The 23,652-nt window shown below is 42.6% G+C and overlaps 1 protein-coding gene across 1 annotated transcript in view; it reads left to right on the top strand.

Moving 5' to 3' along the window:
* Positions 1–23,652, top strand: part of FAM3A (FAM3 metabolism regulating signaling molecule A) — a 458,496-nt gene that overhangs the window by 247,661 nt on the left and 187,183 nt on the right. The gene's annotated exons all lie outside the window — the stretch shown is intronic.

Genomic DNA, 23,652 nt, shown 5'->3' with positions numbered 1-23,652 from the left:
AGCATTCAGTGTTCATGAATTCTGTTCTCCCTGTGAGGCGTCTTGATATTTGTAGGTCTGCAGTGGAGGAGCATGAGCTGGACTGCTCAGTTTCCACTGGCCTCCTCGAAGTTGGTTGGCTGATTTGTGGCAGTCCAGGGGAAGATCTACCATGGCCAGTGACTGATGAAGTGACTAGAGCAGCGGCTGGGGGGCCCAGCGATTGATGGTTTCACTCAGAGGCCTACCACTGTACATTGCAAACAAAGGGTAAAACTACAGGGTTGTGACGGGTTAGCTTTTTGCACAGAGAGGAGTCTAGGAGCTTTGAGGCCATCCTTTGGTATTCTCCTCTCAGTTGTCATTCAGAGTTCAACAGTTGTTTTATGGGCCACCAAGAACGCTGGATTGCCATGGAGACACTGAGTTAGTTGCACCATTCTTTTATTCCAAGTGTGTTTATCAATTTAAAATGCTGCATTTGACCCATGTTTGTATACTTCTATTATTATGGTAAACATCCATGGTAGGAACCTGAGCCCTTTTGATCCTCGTTTCATTGCCCCTCCTTGTCCCATCCTCCTTTGAATACAAATGGACTCTAGCTGGATCTCAGATTGCCCAGGTTCATCCACATTAATCAGCTGTTCCCTCCCCTGCCCTCTCCTTCCACTTTGGTTTTCAGTGCCCTCGAAGTAAGCCTATTTTGTGCACTTTGATGAACATTAGTCATTTGGGACTACCGACATTTTATTTTACTGCCCTCTAGGAACCAGGACAGTTCCTTCTCTCCCCCAAGCTGTCCTAACACCCATTCTGTTATACTGTTTGCTTGCCAAGACCACTACCCCACAGTACCATCACACCCCTTCATCTTTTCATTCAAAACAGTGTTGCTCTGTGAGTCTGAAATCTGCCTTCCTGTTTTGCAAATGGTTTTTGGACATATGCCCTTTTGAGGTTTTCCTTCAAACGCTTCCATCTACAATACTGGTTGCTCCAGTCTGAAACTAGTTCTAACCACCTAGTCTTCTCCAGACAATACCTGCCTTGAGGCGCTGTATGACGTTCTGGTGTTCAAAACTCTCACTTCTATTTTATTTAGAATTATGCCTAGCAACTTTGCCTTCCTAGCCTGCAATTATTTTTGTGAAATGCTTTGCATGGACATTTGCATATTCCAAATCATTTACATAAATATCCCTTAGTTCCTATTTCCCCTTTTGTTTAGCCTCATCTTTAAAGAAAGGACAACACTCTTTGCCAAATTCACCATGCGAATATTAGGGGTAGGGGGATTTTGGTGGCTCAAGAAAAGGTGACCTGATCCTTGACTTATCAGGATCCCATACTATTTCTGTTGTTTTTACTATATAGATGCATCTGTCATTAGCAGTTCTCCATGCAGAGGGGGTTTAAACAGAAAGCTCTATTACACCATTGCTGGATTCTACACATTGGGTAAAAGTTACCCGGATCCGATATGGACAGACATCCATTAAATAAAAACATTATTGCGGCATTCCACCAGAAAAACCCTACTCTGGGTGTGGGTTTAACTTGATTCGAGTTGACTGACCTCCGAGAATCCTCCACCCACACCTGGATCTGGAGCTCCAGTACTAAGTGGACATCTGTGCAATACGCCAATCCCCCTAGAAAATTGTTCAACATAAAAGATTAGAAATCGGAAACTAGCCTAAAAATACTCCATAAGTCTTCCCAGGGGACATGTATTTTCCTCTTCCAAAGAATCTACCATACCAATAACATGCAAAGTCAGGAGAGAAAACTGATGGCATGACAGTAGATACTCCCAGCATCTCTGTGGAGATACCAAGACCTTTGAGAAAATCATAAATTCATTACCTTAATTTTTTCCTGTGGGAGGGGTTGGTTGGATCTGTGTGATCTTCTTTTTTCACAGCAAAGTATGGCTCTGCAATAGGGTTGTCTATCATTTGCTTGGAGACACAGGGGCAATTCATCCCCTGTTGTGCAAAGAGAGGAGTCTCGTCTTTATAATATACCTTTGGTGCCGGTTCTGGCTATCAGAGTTTTTAAATCTCCAGACTACAATCTTACACCATGAAGTACTTTAGTTTCATATACGTCCAGCTTATTAGGACTTATCATAATGAGCCTTTACAATATTAGGCCACTCTTTGTGTAACCTGCTTATAGTAAATCCTAAGCCGATAAGATGGCATTATATTTCTCATTTTCATTTGTAGACCTATTGTAGGCTTTAGTTAGCTCACCAAAAACAATGTTTTAGCAAGTGTTTTCCAACAATTTTCTCCCTCGTTAGATCCACGCACGATAGTATATTATGTGTGCAAGTTTCTATATTTTTTCGCTTCATTTACTGAACTGTAATTGAAGGCGTATCAAACACCTGATAACTTGAACAATTACCTGAGAACTGTGATAAAATGACTACTCTGCTGTACTCTGTAGAAGTGGAGGGATCTGTAGTGGTTTCTAAACTCCTACTTGGACCCACACTACTACTAGAAGATCATTTTTGGTCAAGAGGTGAAACAGACAAAACGTGAATGGTATATCTCGTTCGCCTCTTTAAAGTAACATGGGCAGAGAGAAGATAATTCTCCTCGAGCGTGTGAGCCAGCATTCAAAACAATAGCATAGTAAGTTCCAAAATAAAATAAATGTCCAATAAAGGTTCTATAGAAGTAAACTAAAAGGACACACAAAACTATTAAAAGCACTGTCAACCCACTCCTGTAGTTGGATGCATACAGAATGCAGACTTTGGCACTCTGGGTATTGAAGATCAGGGGTTTGCAGGTAAACGATGGTGTTGGAAAGTCAAAAATGTTCAATAATGTCCTTAAAGCATAAAGTGGAATGTTGAATTTCACCGGGGCTCATGGAACAAGGCCAGGGAAGCCGAACCACTGAAGGATACCTTCCTGTCTTCTTTCAGGGTCTCAAATTCATCGAACTGGTTTCTGGGTGCTGTGATGAGCCAAGGATAAGACACACACAAGGGAGTCATGGCTTTGGCCAAAGACTTGTATTAAAATAAAAGGGGTGGGGAAATGCCTCTCTCTCTGCTCTAAGAGGTGTTTCCCTACCTAAAACCAAAACTACGGGTCTGTTAAGAATGTCCAAAGCAAAACCGTCCCGTGTCCAAAGGTATTTTGACCCTCACATTCTAACAAAATTAACTCTAAGGTGAAAAGGGTAATGTCTTTGGCCTTGAGTGGTTTATAAACGCCCAAAAAGCAAAATGCGTAACTCCAACACAAAAGTTCGAAAAGGCTAGAGTTTCTTTTTTCCAAAGGGTGGTTCCCTTCTGCTGGATTTCGCTTCACTCCGTTATATATTCAAATATATCAGTTCCTTGAGTTTCTCTTGATCAACAACGCAACTGAAACACAAAACAACTTGGCTCCTTGTTTTAATCTTTTTAGGATGCCTGGTGTACTCTCCTGCCAGGTTTTCACTCCTCTCCTCTTGATCAGCACAACCTTTTGCTAGTCCTGGTGTATCTTTCTCAGGACCTTTTAGGTGATGTTTTTCTTATACACTGTGCAGCGTGTCCTTTCCTGGTGTGCTTCTCTTCCAAGGCTTACTTATATGAACAAACTTGTAATTGCCTGGTATACTCTCCTGCCAGGACTTTCTCATATGTGTATTTTCCTTGCAGCTTTAATTTGCTTGGGGTACTCTCCTGCTAGGCCTATTCTCATGTAGGCTCTCTGCACACTTCCAAACTTGATAGGTTTGCTTTATCTGATATTGTATTTGCCTGGTATACTATCCTGCCAGGTTTGATGAAAGTGCAATCGGGTAAAAGGGGAGGCAATTTACAACTTAAATTACGGCAAATGGAGGCCAAACTCATTTGCCTTCTTCGCTGTACCTTTCGAGGTCTTAATTCTGATCATGAAATGCATGTATTTTTATGACATTTTGCATTTACATAAATATGGATCAGCCAGCTTTAATAATTTTCCCCATAAATCTGTAGCCCATCACTCCCATTTGTTCCTTTCATGATCTACCAGTTGTCGGGTACCGTTGATTGTTCCACTTCTGTCCTAGCACCAACATCTATGGCACCGTTGTTTAATCTTCAGTATAGCGGACTGATATTCTGGCCCAACAACCGTTCTTTTACGGCTCAATTTTGATGTTCCTATCTTGCCTTACCATCATATGAATCATCCTTACTCATTCAGCACTACACCACCCTCTTTCAATTATTTGAGTCTTACTTCCTTTCCATTCTATCAGGAAACCTCCTCGTTGTTTCCCGAATTTCCAAAATTGATGCTTTCTGATATTCTGTTCTTCTACCTGTTCTCCTTCTTAACTTTTTGTCACCTTTTCACCCGGCATGGTTTTTCCGTGTTTTTCTGTTGTATCCACTTTCGTTTTCACCCTTTCTTCTTTCATCGTAGCCCGCCTACCCTGTTTCGTGTCTTATTGACACATTCATCGTTCTGGCTCTCCCCCGTTGAAATTAGCTTTGTTTACATTCGACGTCACGCCAATTACGTCATCGACCCGCAACGCTGCAGATGTCACTTCCGTGACGTACACAGCGTTCTTATATTTTGACTCGCCCCACTGGCGGTTGTTACTGGGATTTCCCGTTTGATTGTTGCAGCTCGATTTGACGAGTAAGTACATCTCCCTCCATTCTGTGCTTTTGAATCAATTTGTGATCCTGTTCCTAGGGCCATGTGTATTGTGTGCCGTTTTTTCCCAGTTTCATGGATAATAGTATTTTAATTGGCTTGTGGTCTCCAATTCTTCAGGTTATATATTATTCGCCATTGTGGCATGATATCCACCTTGCCGGTAGAACATCCTTGATTGTTCTTATCCACTGAGCCGTCCCAACATACGGCCTGCTATAAGGTATGTGCTGTACTTTTGCATTTTTCACCTGGCAGTTTACCCACTTTATGCTACTAGTACCATCTTAGGTTATTTGCCTCTATTGATTGAGGAGCTCTTTATTTGAATTTCAAGTGCGGTAAGGATCTTCATTGTTTTTATATTTTTCTTATTTTCACGTGCACACCACCTTTTTTATTAGCACCCTTGCACGTTATTTTTCTTCATATCCTTCCTGATATCTACACGTCATATGGCATTCAAATGCCTTTGTTTAATTTGCCCTGAGCCAACCTGGCACTTAAGTTAATTTTTACTATGCATTCTGGCTTCCCTGAACATCACTTTACTGGTGTCTGGTGCTTTGACAGTCGGTTTGGAGGTTAACGGTTGCCTTGACATCATTGGGCGATATTCCTGTTTACCATTCACTAGATGCTGAACCCACCATCACCGATACTACTATTCCACGTGAATTGATCTACTGTTCCAGACCTATATACTTCAATTTGATGCTCATGCGTACCTTTATTTCATTTTTACAAACCGTATTTGTCTCCCGATATTTCCCACGCTGCGTCCTGTCCCTCCCTCCCAACTGGACATGTGGTATGTGTTATATTATTTATTATGTATATTCTTTGTACTTGCCCACACTTTTTCTGGGCTGTTCACGTTTATTGCATATCTCTTACTTATTTCTTATTGTTTAATTATGCAACGCAACTGATACACTGCGTCTTGTGTTAACCTTAACATCTATGTGATATAATGTGTTGGGTATTTCATTTTATCATTTATTGTCTGTGTTTATTTATATGCCTTGCTACTGTGTGTATGTTTAATCCTGCATCACTACACATTTACCAGCCTTGAAGACGACCTGTGTGTCGAAAAACGTGTCGGCTGTTGTGAATTAAATATCAAACTACTTATCAAGCTGTTTTTTATTGTACTAGTGTAAAGCGCACACTCACCCCCTCTCCTCCTGTAATACTTCAATTCTATTCCAACCAGGGTGGATTGGTTGGTGGGAGTTGAGGTGCTGCTTACACTATCTCCTTAACTACTTTTCATACCATAACTTATTAGTGACTACTAGCGCACAGATCCTTATTTTCGAATCCACACCTGTTACTTGACTCTCCTGCTAGGCCTTTTCTCATGTAGGCTCTCCGCACACTTCCAAACTTGATAGATTTGCTTTATCTGATATTGTATCTGCCTGGTATACTATCTTGCCAGGGCCTTTCTTATATGTGTATTGCTTGCACTCACAAACTACTTGAAAGTGTCTTACTTGTGTTCCATTTTCCCTTTTAAAGAAATGCTCACTTGCTTGTTCTCTCTCATGTACTTCATTTGCTTCATTAACAGTTATTCAGGTTTGGCATGGCTGCCAATATGCCCTGTTATCCCAGCTTTCCTTGGGTGCTCTTATCGGCTCTTGCTGGCTTACTCTGTTTCTCCCGCGGCAAGCCGGTGGCGTGCGTTCAGCGTTTTCCTTCCATTTTGCCGCCTCCGTTCACGGTTCCTGCTGGGCTCTTCTGCTTCATTTCGGCTTTGGTAAGGCAAACGCTGCCTCTCAACTACTCCAAATGCCCAGGAGCCCTACGTCAGCTTCTGGCATTCCAGCAGTGTGCTCTCTCTGTCCCTTTCCTTTCCTTTCTGCCGGTTGGCTCCACAAACTCTGTTGCCTCACGATCTCTTCCTGTACCGAGAGGCACATCTTTGTCCGGTAGCGAGCCTCAGTCAACTGCATGTACTGTTTAAATTTTCTGGCCATAGGTATGCAATCGCAACAACTATAGAGCAGCTTGTGCTATTGGCCTTCTTTGCTCTGCATTACTCAACTCATCTTCCTTGTCCCAGTATTTTTGTAGCCCTCTCCCCACCACTAGATGAGGTAGTATGCCCTTTTCTTCTGGGGAAAGGTGCCACAGCTTCAAAGTTGAGAACAAAGAGCATCCTGGGCAAGGCCAACCATACGTTCTCGGTGAAACATCCAGGCCAAAAGCAATAAACAAATGGTTCTGCCCTGGAAGTCCTGTGGAAATGATAAATGACACTACATTGGGTTTTGACAATTTTAACTGAGGTTATGCAGTTAATTATTTTGGGCAGGAGTGCCAATACTTTTAAATGCAGCCATGTCTGCTGGAATTAATTGGGTTTCAGCAGGCTGATTTAGCATTTTACTCTGTAGCTGACATATTGTCAAATGGCATTGCAGCTGGCTTATCAGTAGATTGGGCTCCGCAAAGAACACATATCAACTATAGATTTTAGCATTGAATATTTTTCAATGTGGGGTCTGTGTAGCAAAGCCTACCACTTTATAAGCGAGAAAATCAAAGCTTGGGAGTACACCCCCTTGCAGATGCATCCCTTCACAAGAACATTATAGAACCACCAATTTTCTCACCGCTGAAAATGTTTACCAATGAACCCAAGTCTGCCGCTTTTACCCTAGCCCTATCTGTTAGGAAATATTTTATTTTTGCAACTTTCCAATCCTGAGGCTATTTCCCCAACTAGATCTCGGAAATTCCTTATTCAGGTGGCCAAGGAGAAAAACCAGCCCTCTCAAAGCCCAAACATAGGGGTAGACAAACGGAGGAGGATCACCTGGATAATGGAACCCAGGGAAATGCCCCAGGTGAGACACTGTACTATACAGAGGGAAAAGCAGAGAGCGAAATCCCTGAGGCCTTTGTAGGCTACAATACATCTACCTCACCTCCTCCCATTAAATCCTACCCAGATCCACTGACCCCTCTGTACAGAACCAACCCTCTAAGATCTCCAACCCACTTGCTAGGCCATAAAGTACGCATATGGAAACTAAGGCACAATAACCATATACCAGAATGACACGTCGGACGCGAGGTTCGTTTTCAAAACAAGTCTGGTTTATTTCAAAGTATTCTCAGTCGGCCGACTGGGTCTCACCGCCTCACGACGTGTGTTCCCAAACACCGTGAGATGCGAGAGAACGAACCGCGCTCAAGTAGCAATATATATACACATTAGACATATCCTTTGCTAAGGCAGTTCGACCCGCCCTCATACATGTCATACAGGCTAGAGTTCAGTGATTGATAATTATGACACGTTATGACAAGTCTTCATTCAGCCTAAACATAGTTATTTTAGCAAAGGCAGCAAAGACAGCTTTCTGTTATGGGGAACATGGAGCTCTGGCTCGGCGAGGATATTGTGTTCTTGGCAGCAAAACATTCTTTACTACGTTCTCTGTGTGTTTCGGCTCATGAGCTAAGGGTCAGATAATTCTGAAGCAGAAAATACCACTCTCTGCGAAGGACAACAATTCATGTTTAACTGCTTTTTACAACAGCACTTGCAAGACAACCCGGCACCTGGACTACTGATTAGATGCGGCTTCTGCTCGACTTAAAGGACTTAGTGAGAGAGAAAAACAATGTATTTCTGCACAGTTTGACATTCCTGTCTGTGGTAGTATTTCAGCGCTCAAGCCGTGGCCTTGCACGCTGTGCTAGTCTAAAGCATAGAATACATTTGCAAAGTATTTTGACAGAAAAGAAAAAAAGCAAATGGCCGACATTTCACAAAATGGACACCCTTTGGTTACATTGACGATTCCTAGATTGCGATGTTTGTCACATGATGCGATTGGCTTCTGGCCAACATATTATACATATCATTCGACTATAGGGTTATTTCATTTTCGTGTTGTGCACCTTCACTACATGCGAAGAGGTTTCGTTCTAATTGTATGTACACACTCATTTGTAATTTGGGAGCAGAGGACTGGCAGGCATTGTATGCAACAACGGCAGAATATGAAGATTCCAAATATCATAGCCAAAATTGCAATTAGTTTCCATCCCCATGATCGTAGCAGTTCCCAAAACAATGAACTTATATTCAGATTCCAACCTCCTGTGGGAACATGAATTTCAGAACTTGGGACATGCAATTTCTTAATTGCATCAAATATCGTGGGGGGAGGAGTCACTTATGAATACACAGCACGCTGACCCCACCAATTTGCATACTCCTCCACGATCAGCCAAAATTATATCAAGCACCATTCTATTCTGAAGTGCAATTAATCTGATTTCTTTTTGTTCCAATGTCATATAGAGTATATCTGTTGTCCCATTTATCATTTTTTCTAACACCCTGGACAGTTTTCTTATATTCCATGAGTTTATTGCTTGTCCCCAAAATGGTATAAAGGATTTCGCTATATCCCCAACAATCTGTCCTGCGGTATCATCTCGTTGTGGCCGAGATCTAGATAATTTTGCTATTTCAGAAGTTTTGGAAAGAAATACACCAGGCAAAAGTATACCTAAATAACAGGTCCTTCCCAAATTCTAGGTAAGCATGGATAGGCCTGATCTCCACATATAAATTAGACAGAACCTCCTATATATAATGGTTTTTCTTCTTGTTCAAGTACAGCAATATTCATGCATCTAGTGAATGTTCCAACTGGGTAGGAACCTTTTTTTTCAGCAAGCAAAATGGGTCAGAATGTGGACTATGATTAATAGTATAGGAGGGAGGCACAGCATCTTTGTTTGCTACCGGAGCCATTTTAAAAGTGATTAGGGACTGGTAAGGTCTAGAGAGTCTATCTACTGGACTTGTTTTTACCGGTTCTATTTTGCTTCCACTTGTAAATACGGAACAATCCAACAATTCCAATACCAATCTTTCAAATTAATTTGTTTGTTCCATCAAACTGACCAGTGACACTATCATTCAATTTTCCCGAAAATAGTGCTCTTAATGATGCATAACAGGTGGTATTAAGTGGCAAAGGATGTACATACCAACCCATTCCTCTTTCCCTGTGCTGGGGTAAATGGGAACAGACCCAACAATTGGACCTATTCAAGATAGCATGGGTCATATTCATAATCAGCAGCAATGTATTATTATCATATCCTTTTCTATGTTTCACTTCTTGTGAAGGGAGAGTATAAGAGAGCACATGTGCTGGGCTGCTCATGGTAGGAGCATTGGTAGCAGTCAAGAGAGAGTTTAAGGGATGCACAGTTTCTAGATTCCAAAATATTGGGACCAGTGTAATCGAAATGCAAAGCGATATAATCATTAGCATATTATTCTTTCCGAACCAAGTCTTTCTTGGAGTAGGCTTATTCTCTATCTCTATATCATCAACAGTATCGGTGCCGGAGGCAGCAGGAGCGAATATAGGCATTGTCTGGAATGTTTATTTCAGGAAAAGTTTTTCAGTGTCCATCAGGGAAAGTTCTCCACAGCAACACACGTTAGCAACAAACGTCCAGGCCAGTCCAGGCTAGCCTGCTTATAGATGATAGCAAGCTGATGTTAATCTGCACAGAGCTCCAAAAAGGCAGGAGCAAGTATCCATTTTATAGTGTCAGTACCATTTGCCCCGCTTGTCTGTGTTAGGTTGCAACGGTCCTTCACTTTCACTGGTAGCACCGGGAAACGGCGTGTCAGAGCTTTCAACTTGATACAGCTCATACGCGAAACAAAAGCTGAACACTTCCGATTTTGTGAACGTGGATTTTACCTTACGACTCCAGGTACAGTATGATCGATGAAACATTCACTCTCATTTCCAGATGCAGGATCAGTGCCAACTTGTGATGCACTGTGTGATGATGATGAGCCAGCTGTCAGACAAAGTTCAGGCAACTTTGGCCTTTCAATCTTCATTGCAATCTCCCCAGGCCTTTTCTCGGGCCTAGGAAGTACTTCTGACAGAGAACTGGTGATGATATCTTTGTGATCAAGTGCCGCTGTCTTTCTTTCGACGTCAGAGTCATCAATCTCTTTCTCATGTGGCAAAGGAAACTGAACTCTTTTTGTGTGTGTTGCGTGGATCCAGTGGTTGCGGCCATTCACTCGGACTGCAGTCTGCGTGGCCAGTAGCACCTGGAAGGGTCCCGTCCAGCGCGGTGCAAGCAAAGACTTCTTTCAAAATATTTCACCAAAGTCCAGTCGCCAGGGTGCAGACAATGTCCCGGTATGGTATATCGGACAGGAAGAGCCTCCTGCACCTGCTGATGAATCAAACGCAAGTTTTGAGTCAACTGTTGGCAGTAATCAATAAGTAATGGGTATTCAATATCCCTCAACCATTTTAGCCGAGGCACGTTCCAGACATTTGCTGGTCTCCCCATCACAATCTCGTAAGGGGAGAGACCAGTCCTCGCCTGCACAGCTATTCACATGCAAAGTAAAGCTAAGGGTAGTGCATCGGGCCATTTCAAATTGCTCCCTGTGCAGATTTTACTTAGCTTGTTTTTCAAGATAATGTTTAGGCGTCCTTCCAAACCGGCACTCATCTGGTGTCTGGCCGAATGGAATCGTTTATCAATTTGGAGACCTGCGCAAATTTGCAATATCACGGCCGCAATAAAGTTCGGGCCATTGTCTGACCATATGACAAAGGGTAGCCCGAATCGGGGAAAATATTCTTTTAGCATGGCTTTAGCTGTGGACATAGCTGTACAATCTTTCAGGGGATAGGCCTCTACCCATTTGCTGAATGCGCAGACCACCATGAGGACATACTTACAGTTTTGGCAGCTCTCCATTTCTATGAAATCAAAATGGATGACGTCAAATGGCATAGACGGTGGGCCAAAACTTCCTACTGGTGTCACTGTTCCCTTTCCAATGTTATGTTGTAAACAAGTCATGCAATTCTGAACCAATCTTTCAGCAGTTTTTCTAATGTGTGGATTCTGCCATACAGAATCCAAGTGTTGAATCATTTTTCTAGCACATAAGTGTGTCGGACTGTGGGCCATAGTGACCATAGCCATCACATAGGCATTTGGCAACATCCATCGGTTATTTTGCTTGTCCACCCAACAACCTTCAGAATGAAATTCTGCTGGACCATCAGACCAATTTTTTATTTCATCTACAGTAGCTTCTGCTTGGATTTCCTTAACTGTTGCAATTCCATTTTCTATCATGCAGGGTGGTACTTCTATTTTCTCAACATACATTTTTGTGTGTAAATCAGTGGCAGTTTGTTTCACAATTTTGTCTGCAAATGCGTTTCTCTTTCCAACATTACATGTTACTTTTTTATGTGCTTCACATTTTATTTTTGCTAGTCGCTTGGGAAGCACAAGTGCTGACAATAGTTTCACCATCAAAGTGCCATGTTAGATTCTGGTTCCGTGTGATGTCAGGAAACCCCTTTCAGCCCATAATCGACCAAAATTGTGTACCACCCCAAAGGCATACTGACTGTCAGTATATATGCTTACATTGAGGTTTGCAGAAATTTCACAGGCTCTTGTTAACGCTATTATTTCTGCAGCTTGTGCTGAGTTATATGGGATTTGTTTGATTTCTATAATAGTTTTCAGTGTGGTGATGGCATAAGCAACAGTTGATGTGCCATATGGTAATTTAAAACAAGAACCGTCACAAAACAGTTCTCCATCTGGCTCTTTCTGTGGGGTGTCAGTTAGGTCAATTCTTCCTTTTGTCTCTTGTTCAGTATCCATTAAGCAATGATGGGAGAATTGTTTTTCACCCCCTTTCTCATTTGGAGGAGGCATTAACTCGGCCGGATTTAAAGCGCAACATCTCTTAATTTGGATATGCGGTGCAAATAGAACATTTTCATACCTTGTTATCTGGCTGATGTAAGATGTTGCGTCTGCGTTCTATTTAAAAGAACGTCCACTGAGTGAGGTACCATTACGGTTAGAGCGTGACCTAAAACCATTCTCTCGGTTTGTTTTACTGTCACAGCAGCTGCAGCAACAGCTCGAAAACCACGCGGCAAAGCACAAGCAACAGAATCCAACATGGAACAGAAGTAGTCGCGTGGTCTGTTTCTCCCCCCGTGTTCCTGAGTCAAAACAGCCAAAGCACATCCATTGTTTTCATGCAAAAATAGTTTAAAACTCTTGTCGTAATTTGGCATGCCCAAAACTGGAGCTGAACACAATGCAGCTTTGAGCAAGTCAAATGCTTCTTGACATTCCATTTTCCATGGCAAAGGTAAGGTAACATCCTTCCTTGTCAATGCCACTATCGGTTTCACGATCATTGAAAAGTTAGGAATCCACTGCCTACAATATGAAGCCATGCCAATTAAAGCCCTGACTTCTTTCTGCGTATTTGGAATAGGCATATCAGATGCTTTCTATTCTTTCTGGTGTCAATCAAGTGCCATGCTCTTTCAGATGTCATTATTAAACTTTGGATTTTTGGTAACAACCCTTGCACAAACTTATCAACAAACAATCTCTTCCCGGGTTCAGTACTTAGATCTTGACCACTAAAATCTGAAAACACTTCTTCAAAACGATTAAAATAAGCTGCCGCTCCTTCCTCTTTGCCCTGTAAACAAGCAGTCAATTTATCCCAAACTATTATTTTTTCGGGCACTAAAGTTTTCAATTTCTCTACTATTTGCGATGGCAAAGCCAACATTACTTGCGGTGGCTTTTCCCCAGCCTTTCTCTCACTATCAAGTCTAATCAAATTCTCCCATGTTTCGCCTAACATCGGCGCGTCACTTATATTTCTAACCTGTTTCCATATGTCTACAGGAAGAATCACGGGAAACAGTAAATCAATGTCACTCAATGTAAAAACAGATGAATTCAAAACAGATTAAATTTCCTTATAGAATCCTGCTGGGCTTTTCCTAATATCGGGGATCGTCTGCTTTATAGTATTTACCTCTTGCCTAGAAAAAGGGACATGTACAAACTGTGCGATATAATGAGCTTCTATCGTTCGCGCTGGAGCTCATCCAGTGGCAGCAACCTACTTTCGGGACAAACGTGGGAGGCACTTCCCTCATGGGTAATTGCAAACTAGGCGATTCTACATTCGTTCGTCTATTAAGCAACAAAGCTAAATCAAGTGAAAAAGCAGTCGTTCCAGTTTCAGGCGAAAATGCACTTTTATAAATTGCCATTAGATCTGCAGGACAACATATCTTATTCTTCATACGTTCATCCTGTAGGTACTCTACCATAACCTGTAATGCCTTTCTCTGCATTTCTGGTGTATACTGACTAAACGTATCATGCACTTCAATTGGGGAAATGGCGGCATCCGTAATCCATCTATGCTCATCTTGCGTACACATTTGCATCTCTTCACTATCAGGTTTCAACGGTGGTAAAAACCGTTGCTGGACCTACGAAATATGTTTTTATCTTTTTTCAATAATTCTTTATGCAATTTATCAAGTTCTCGCTTAAACACAAATATACGGCCTACATGTTCTCGTACTTTCGTCGCCTTATCTCGCAAATTCGAAAGAACAACGAAATCACGCAACTCTTGTGGTACGACTGTATCGGTCAAATCACTCCATATTTTCACAAGATAATTCCCCATGCATTCTAACAATACTTGCTGTTCACCAAGACCTCTATGATCAGATATGGAACTTTGCACAGCCACTTCATTGTCATCATCAATATATGTTTCAGCCCATTCTTTCAGTTCTTCTTTCCTTCTTTTACTAATCATGCTACAAGTCTGTTTAATGCTTCCTTGCGCAGGCCCCATCTCTGTAGAACTGCCTGCTAAAGGGGCTAACTCATGCTCTGGCGGCGTTGGAGGAAATGTCACAGGCACAGGGGGAGATGAACTGCTTACTGCAAGTGCAGATGGAATAACGGGAATGGGAGGTACATAAGGAGGAAGTGCACCAGGGTCAATACTTTGATGTTCATTTCTCCGCTCATTTAATATTTTGTTTATTAGTTCATCCGATGTATGTATGCAAATCTTGCTGGGGATAGGTTTTCTGTACATCTAATTAGAAAGCCCTATCCTTGTTCCTAAGGGCTTCTGTCTGCTGATGTTGGTCATGCTCTAGCGCTTTCTCTAAATTTGTTTTATGTCTGCACGTGTGTTTCTCCCTACTTCTTAAATGGAGATTAACTTCGTTCCTCCAGTCTCTTACAACGTCGAATGCTGCAGGTCGGGCCTTTTTGCGTAGCAATACTGATTCTAAGTGTTCTATATGTGCTAATTCAAAGCTCCCATTATTAGGCTACTGAAGGTCTGATACACGTTTGGTCTGCCTATGCCAAATCGCATTAAACACTATTGCCCCTGTACCGTACTTGAAATACATTTCATGTGCCGGCGACCCTTCGGGTGGCGCGACCTGGCCAGTTTCCAAAGATTGTCTACCGCAGTGAAAAAAACTCACTAAACAGGAAGACAATTTCCCAGAAATGGTTAATTCTTACCCTTTTCTTACCCTGGCCGTTTGAACTTGCAATTGCAACTCTCTACCAATATCAGGACGTTTAAGAATCGGGGCACAAATCACCTGATCAACCAATTTGTCACGCAATTCGCCCGTATACAGATGCAACCAAGAATCGTCGTGACGTGTCTGGCTCAATCAGCCTCGTTCCAGGACCCTCGCCTTGATGCTCTCTGGGCACTGCTCGTCGATCAGGGATCGGCTGTGTACAGATCTGCAGAGGAGACTCATCACTTCTACAGGGGCGCCCCCAAACACCATCCGATCCCGGTTCGAACACTTCGTCCTCGTCTCGTTTTTGCCTTCCTTCAACTTCAACGTATACGATGGAGCATTAGTGGGAGGGTCCCTATTGGGGTGCCATATTTGCTAGGCCATAAAGACCGCATATGGAAACTAAGGCACAATAACCATATACCAGAATGACACGTCAGACGCGAGGTTCGTTTTCCAAACAAGTCTGGTTTATTTCAAAGTATTCTCAGTCGGCCGACTGGGTCTCACTGCCTCATGGCGTGTGTTCCCAAACACTTTGAGATGCGAGAGAGCAAAAAGCGCTCAAGCAGCAATATATATACATTAGACATATCCTTTGCTTGGGCACTTCGGCCCGCCCTCATACATGTCATACAGGCTAGCGTTCAGTTATTGACAATTATGACACGTTATGACAAGTCTTCATTCGGCCTAAACGTAGTTATTTTAGCAAAGGCAGCAAAGACAGCTTTCTGTTATGGGGAACATGGAGCACTGGCTCGGCAAGGATATCATGTTCTTAGCAGGGAAACATTCCTTACTACGTTATCTGTGTGTTTCGGCTCATGAGCTAAGGGTCAGATAGTTCTGAAGCAGAAAATACCACTTTCGACAAAGGAGCACCGCTAGTAGGATATAATTAATGTTTAACTGCCTTTTACAACAGCGCTTGCAAGAAAACCGGGCACCTGGACTACTGATTAGATGCGGCTTCTACTCGACTTCAAGGACTTAGTGAGAGAGAAAAACAATGTATTGCTGCACAGTTTGACATTCCTGTCTGTTAGTATTTCAGCGTTCAAGCCATGGCCTCGCACGATGTGCGAGCCTAAACCATAGAATACATTTGCAAAGCGTTTTGACAGAAAAGAAAAAAAGCAAATGGCCGACATTTCACAAAATGGATGCCCTTTCGTTACATTGACAATTCTTAGATTGTGATGTTTGTCACATGATGCAATTGGCTTCTGGCCAACATATTATACATATCATTCGACAATAGGGTTGCTTTTCTGGTCTAACACACTTACACCCGAAGATTATCTATCCCAGAATACCTGTTTTCCTACATTTTGCCCGAACATTCCCGGACATTCTTCTTCACGTTCCTCTGATTATTATTTTCCGCACTCCCAACCTGCTGCGATAAAACACTACCATTCCCACAATCACCCTTGTTTATTTCATGATACCAGCTATTCCCATTTGGCCCACAAACCCTACCAATGCCGTCCCTCTGATTATAATGTTCCAAACGCTGTCAAATGTACTCAACAACTACAATTCCGAGATATCTGGAAACTTTACCACCCTCTTTTTCCAACCCAAACACTTCTCAATATTGTGACAGACAACAGACTAATCAGAGCTGTTTACCTGGCCTGTCCTGTCCCGACACAAGGGTCAGGCAATTAATCGGAGTCACACACACCTGACGACTCTTTCCGTTCCCCACAGGGATAAAAGGTGGGCGAAAAGAGCACAGTACAAGCAAGGCAGACTGCACGACGAGACAGCAATTCAGACCCGGCAGTTCAAGAGAAGGAGAAAGGCGGCGACTATCGAGAGGCTGATGAGGAAAGAAGTGACCTTGCCCTTTTCCGCAAAACCCCACAAACCCTCCGCTGAAAGGATTGTAAGGCTGAGGACAAATAGCCCAAGTGTGCTGCAGCAGATGTCAATGGTACACAGAGCGTATCAACGCTAATAAACCGGAACAAGGGAGACTCCCGATTCTGTGGTACCAGCCTTAACTCCAGTTACGAGGAAAGCCCAGCAGTTCATCACAGCCGGTGAGTCGAGGGGAGAGCCGATAAGAACCGGACTGTGGTGATTGAAAGCCGCAAAGTGGCAAGTTTAAGGAACTGTGAAAGGGTTGAGGAGAGAACAGCTGTAGACGGAACTGGTACCACGCGGGTGCTAACTCGAGAGAATCTAGTCGATCCCCGTCTGAGTGAAACTGCAAATACCAGAAGGCCGTAGGAGAGAGACCAAAATAGGCCAAAGTGGTCATACAGGAGGTCCAGCTAAATCCCTGTACAGTTGAAAGCAAGGGAAGTGAATCCTGCAAACAGTGAAAGTAAATGTGAAGTTGGCAAGAGTGAACCTGGAAGAGGGATGCTGACGAGAAGGGGGCAAGTCTAAAGTCCCAAGAAACAGTGTGTTGACAAAAGTGAACCTCGCCAAGGGAGGTCCACAGGAACTGTTTAAAAAGGCATTAAGATTTGAAGGAGGGAAAAACCATAGTGAACCCTGTGGAGGGAGGCTGAAAGCAAGAGAAGGGTCAGCACCCGGAAGAGGGGGGACCCAGGGGTGAACCCATCACCAGAGAAAAGCCATAGTGAACCCAGTGGAGGGAGGCTGAAAAAAGAGGGGTCTGCGCCCGAAGAGTGGGACCCATGGGTGATTCTCTCACCCGAGGAACAGAACATTTGTGTTTGTTGTTTTACTTGGTAAACCTATCAGGACCTCGCGACCAGGAAAATGAACCACTGAAGGCCTTGATATTGATGGGAACTATTTTGGGGTCAGCGCCCGTAGGAGTGGCACCCAGGGGGGAAGAATCCTCACCCTAAGTAAAACAAGGAAACAAACTTTCATTTTGTTAACCCCTTTAGTGCCAAGGACGAGCTATGTCCTTGGTATGTGTTGCCAAGGACGAGATAGCTCGTCCTTCTTGGCACTCTGTTTTGTGCGATCCCTGCACTGTAATCCAACCCCCGGGTTATGTGAGGAGGAAGTTCCAGGACGAGATAACATTTTGCCCACCCTGGGGGCAGATGGGCATACTAATGTGCCCATCTGCCCCGAGGAAAAATTTAAAAAATAACTTGTTTTGGGTGGGGCTTGGGGGGCCTATAAACTACCATGGATGTTTTTAGTGGAAAGGGGGGCGCCCACAGGAAGTGCATGGGGTTCCCTGTTTTCCTTGGTGGCTTTGACACCGTAGGCCCAAATCTGTAGGTTGTCCACATGAGCAAAATCCCGCGAAATCTGCTCTGCCGAAAGACTTGGGGTTACTAGTGGTTTAGCCTTTTCCCTTTGCGCCCTGGTAGGTGCACCCACACATGTGAGGTACCGTTTCTGTCGGGACACCTGTGGGAATGTAGGAAGGTACGACATTTGTTGTGTTTGTTGTGTTTCATAACGTTTCGACACATTTGCTGCTGCACTTTGTCACACAACCCTTTAATGTCCCAAATGAGACCTACATTTAGTCGCTGCTTTAGGCACTATACACATTGTAACCTGCACAAGTCACCTACCCTTCAAAAGGTCTGCCTGTGCTCGTTCAAAAAATGTATCCTTGCCCTTCCTCACCACAGTGGTTTTCCTTATTTACACATGCTAAGTACGTCTATTTAGACCGTAAGCATAACAGTTCTGTGTACCATGGCTCCGTTTTTGGCTTGTGGTAGTGCTTGTTTTGTGAAACTACAAAAAATTTGGGATTTCCTAACTGGAAGAATCGGGGAATGTAGCGGAGCATTTTTTTCCTCAAAATTCACAGAAGCCATTGCATTACAGGGCCAACCATGTCCACCACATACCTTTTTTTCTTTTCCCGATTTTATTTTCCCCAAACTATGGAATTTTTCCCTACGTAGTTGTTGCCGGACCTGCGCAAATCAGCCCTTCCTAAACTTGGAATTTTGTCTACTTTTCAGAAATGTATGCCTTTCTGGCTTCCCATTCAGCTTTCCTACCCTTCTCTTCCATTCCGTCCATGCATGTCCTATCGGACAAAAAAGGCCAAAATCGCCTACCTCTCACAAAACGGCTCGTAACCATATCAAAATATGTTTTTGTAGTTTCCACTCAACCTGTTCATGAAAGCCTGGGAAATGGCGAATTCAGCACAACAAACCATTTGTTCCTAGCTCTTACAAGGATAAAACCACAGGCTCCTTTGTACATAATGTTATTGGCATTTTCTGGAGAAAAAAAAATGTTTTCTCCCCATTTGGTTATTTTCTCTCACCCCGCTACAGCAAACTAGGATTCCTTGGTGGCGTTACGACCACCTACATGTGGGGAAAAAAAAGGGGCCAAATTTGGCCAAAATATCAAACCTAACATAACAAAAAAGTTACAAGGGATTGAATGGCGACATACCGAAATCACCAAAAAAGGCCTTGGCACTGGGGGGGAAAACCCATGGCAGTTAAGGAGTTAAAGGAACTTTTGTTATTTGAATATGCCAGGCCCTCAAAGGCAACAGACTTTCAGGAGAAACGAGACTTGGCCATCGACGGCTCCAAGAGCTGCTGGTGGAACTGTCAACTTGTGCTGGGAAAGCTCTAGTGTGTGCTGTGCTCCAAGATCCCAACTTTCCCTGTGCTCAAAACGTGGGGAAGGGAGAACCAAGCTACCACATCCTGGCATATTATTTGTGAACACTTCTTTCTTTTCTTGAAAACTACCCCACACCCTTTTTGTATTAGTTGTAAGGTTTGGCAATAGGTTTCTTAGTATAGGTCCTTTTTATTTGACACAACGCCACTAGGACTGTGTTATTTTCATTTGATGGTCGACGCTTGCTCCCATCTCAGATCTAGGTTTAGATTAGACATTTTTCCAACCTGCATACAGTTTAATAAACACCCTTGAACAGTGATCACTTATGTCTGTCTTTACTGTTGCCACCATGAGTTCCTTACACATTCCATCGACACCAATGGAACCCCGCCTTGTTGCTTTGATTTGAACCCTTTGCTGACTTTTTAAGGTACGTAAAGCCTTTTTGCTTCACTTTACTTGCTCGCCTCATTTCTATTGGGGGCACTGGTCAGCCCAAAATGCTACCAGTGCAGAGGGTGCTAGAATGTAAATGTAGTACACATAACCTTACGGTGAAGTCCTACAAGAGTACTTTGTATCCCTATTTTGTTTGACTTTTTTTTATCAGATTCTGTTACTTTTACGAGGAGTCCAAGACTGGCTGGTGGCAGTGGGTTATTTTCGACCGTGTTCTGGGTTTTTTCTGCATGCACTTTTGCATTTCACCCCATAATGCTGTTTTGCATACCATATACTCAGGCGGTCCTTTGGAAATCTTGTTCCCTGGCCTCCTTCGGTCAGGAAATGACATATTCCTGGGTAAAACCTAAAGTTTCTCAGGGAAACCGGCCATGTGAGCATCTGGGCAGTTGGAGGGTTAGGGACATGTGTCTTTAAGGGCACTAAACCCCCCCCCTTCTCCCTAGCAGGGAAGGACTTTACTTACTGTTGAGATGAATTTCTAGACTCTTGCCTGGTGTACAGATTTTAGGAGGCCAGCCTAGCTATGTTGACAGAATTCCTTGTGTGGTTAAATTCACAAAACCCATGCATTAAGTTTACTATAAATCTAGACCCCCCATAAATAGCCTTTCTAGACTTAGAGATTCACAAAACACCTCAAGGCACATTAAGCACTACTCTATATAAGAAGCCAACAGACAAAAACACTTTGCTGTCATTTAAAAGTTTCCATCCACAATCATTGCGTGAAAATCTTCCATTTGGCCAATTCTTACGCATCAGGCGCATTTGCTCAACAAAGGAAGACTTTGACTTCCACAGCAATCACCTGTCGCAAAAACTAAAAGAACGGGGATATCCACACTATATTATTCGACGATCATTAAAAAGGGCACGTAATACCAATAGAGACCAATGTTTGGAAAAGCGACGCAGAGTACAAGAGGACAAAATCACATGCGTCTCCACGTTTTCCCCGATTAGCAACAACCTCCGCCGTTGTATCTTGAAAAACTGGCCCTGATTCAAACTGAAGATTTTTCTGTGAAAAAAACGCGTTTTGCGTTTAAGCGTATGCCAAATTTACGCGGCAAATTGATACATACCTACCAATTGTCAAAAACAACTCCTGTGCCACAACAAACAACACTCTGGCATTTACCACCAGTGAGCGGTCATTTTAAATGTGGCAACTGTTCAGTGTGCCGTTTGACAAAGAATGTGAAAACTGTCAACCTAAAAGGCTCAATTTGGCACCTAAAAGCCTTCACCAATTGCAATACACCATGGGCAATTTATGCCATCATATGCCCATGCTAGTTAATATATATTGGGAAGACAAAAAGACCCGTGAAGCAGAGAATCTGCGAACATCGGTCATGTGTTAAGAACCTAGTGCCTGACAAACCTTTAGTTGCTCACTTCGCAAAAGCAAAACACACTGCTGAAGATATTGAATGGTATATCATTCAAACAGTGCCAGCACATCCCCGAGGAGGGGATCGTGATCGCAAGTTAAGACAGCTTGAGCAGAAATGGATTTATAATCTGAATACTGTTCAGGCTGGCCTTAACATTGGAATCGAATGGATTTTGTTTTTACATAAGTAAGTCATTATTTACTTTGTATATGTCATTACCCTTTCCAGCTTTTTGTCATAAACTTAGGAGGTACATATACATAACATGCAGTCTAAATACATGAAAGCTAGCCATTACACGGCAAGCATGAAAAACGCACACTTGGTAAAGGTTTAATAACCATCGCCTTCCCAATGACTTCATCTGTTATATGGAAATGTTGCAATACGATCGCAACAGGTAATTTAACTGTCCTTTCGAGCAAAGATGTGTTTACATAATGCCAGTGATTCTTTCACCGTCTCCCCAGCAAATATGCCTTCACATTGGTGAATCACAATAAATTACAGATGGTAACTAGGTTGCTTCCTTGTTTGTAATTTGAACGAACTCTGATAACTATGTTCGCCTATTTCAATATGGCAGACACTAAACAGCATTTCTTCTGCATGCTAGCCTTTTTCCGTAAGGTTGCGCCCGCCATTTTTTATTCCAAGCTGGCGGACGCTTTGAACCTACTTGCACACATAGCGCGGGTTCAATATCCCGATACGCGAGCATACAGAGATCCGGCAGTCACAGGGCGAGACTCTCGCGAAGTACTAACAACCTTCCAGAGTGAGAGTTTTTTCTACAACCGTGCACAAAGGTATTTACACTGCATACCGCGCTCATGTAACTCTGATAGACAGCCTGCCCCCTTTTTTAGAACTATGGGCCATTACATCTCTGCATTTATATCGACAGATCAGGCGAGCGCCATATTTTGACATCATTGGACAGAATACGTGAAATGAATACGTGGTCTGCTGCAGCTAATACAAGCACACTTTGCTTGTTTTGAAAGGTATCCATTCATTTAAAAATAGCTATGCAACAGCTAAATGCAGCTTAGAATATCAGTTGTGTCATTCGAGATAACACACATTCCGTTGAAATCCAAGATGTTCTTTTTGCCTCGGGTTTGTTCAAATAAATTGCCAATACAATTCCATCCCCCTTTTGGGGTTTTCCATATGATAAATAGAGAGTGTATAGATAAATCACCACGCTGTATTTTATGAATGAAGTCAAATAATTGGAAACACATACCTTCAAAGTTTATTTGTTTCTTTCAGTTCTAATTATTGTGAAGAACCACAGTCTGGACTATTGAATTTCGTCCATATTCATATCTAATTCAAGGCCACACACGTCCACTAAGCTATTAAAAGGTCAGTGGAACCAGTTGCATGTGTACACCAATAGAGACATTACACTCGGTTTGGATTTTTTACTTCGTTACCAACACAGCTTTCTCGTTTTGGTTTTTAGATTGCCATTTGTGAAGGGAATCAACCAATGAACCACTTTCGATATCCAATTTTGGATACTTGCATATAAAGTCCTGAAGACGGGTCCAGCACACGCCTGATAGCATCTTTAAAAACTAGCTACAGAGTTTGGTTCTTTTGTTCAATCAATTTCTGCTAGGACCTAGAAACACACTTTTTCGGTGTCGACGGAGTCAAGGACAAGCAAATTGTTTTTTGAGGTTCTATTTAACAACAAGATGTTCACCTCACATTTCTACTAACTCTACAATATTACCAGTACACGATGACTGTGTTAAGTTCCAATAACTGTTTATGGTGGAAAACATTGACTTTCACTATATGTTTTTTATGTGATGTTATGTACAAACAAAATGCATTTTTGTCTTCTTTTTAATATAAATCCCATTGAGTGTTTTCTATTCATAAATTAAAAGATGTATATCTCTATTACTTCTGTCGTAATTAATCAATCGACATGAAAGGTAGCACTTTTTGCAACTAGGCACACTTAGTATGTGTGTAGCTGTTTCTGTGGCATTTTCTTTATCTACATGTATATATTGATCTACAAACTTTGTGGGAGGTTTGAGGTGGTTGGACCATCTCGCTGCCAAACATTTAGATTACGTTTTCAGCCTCTGA

The sequence above is a fragment of the Ambystoma mexicanum genome, chromosome 2p (assembly GCF_040938575.1).
Source record: "Ambystoma mexicanum isolate Mex_15411 chromosome 2p, UKY_AmexF1_1, whole genome shotgun sequence".
In the NCBI taxonomy this organism is placed as follows: domain Eukaryota; kingdom Metazoa; phylum Chordata; class Amphibia; order Caudata; family Ambystomatidae; genus Ambystoma; species Ambystoma mexicanum.
This window is presented reverse-complemented; position numbering and strand designations above follow the sequence as displayed.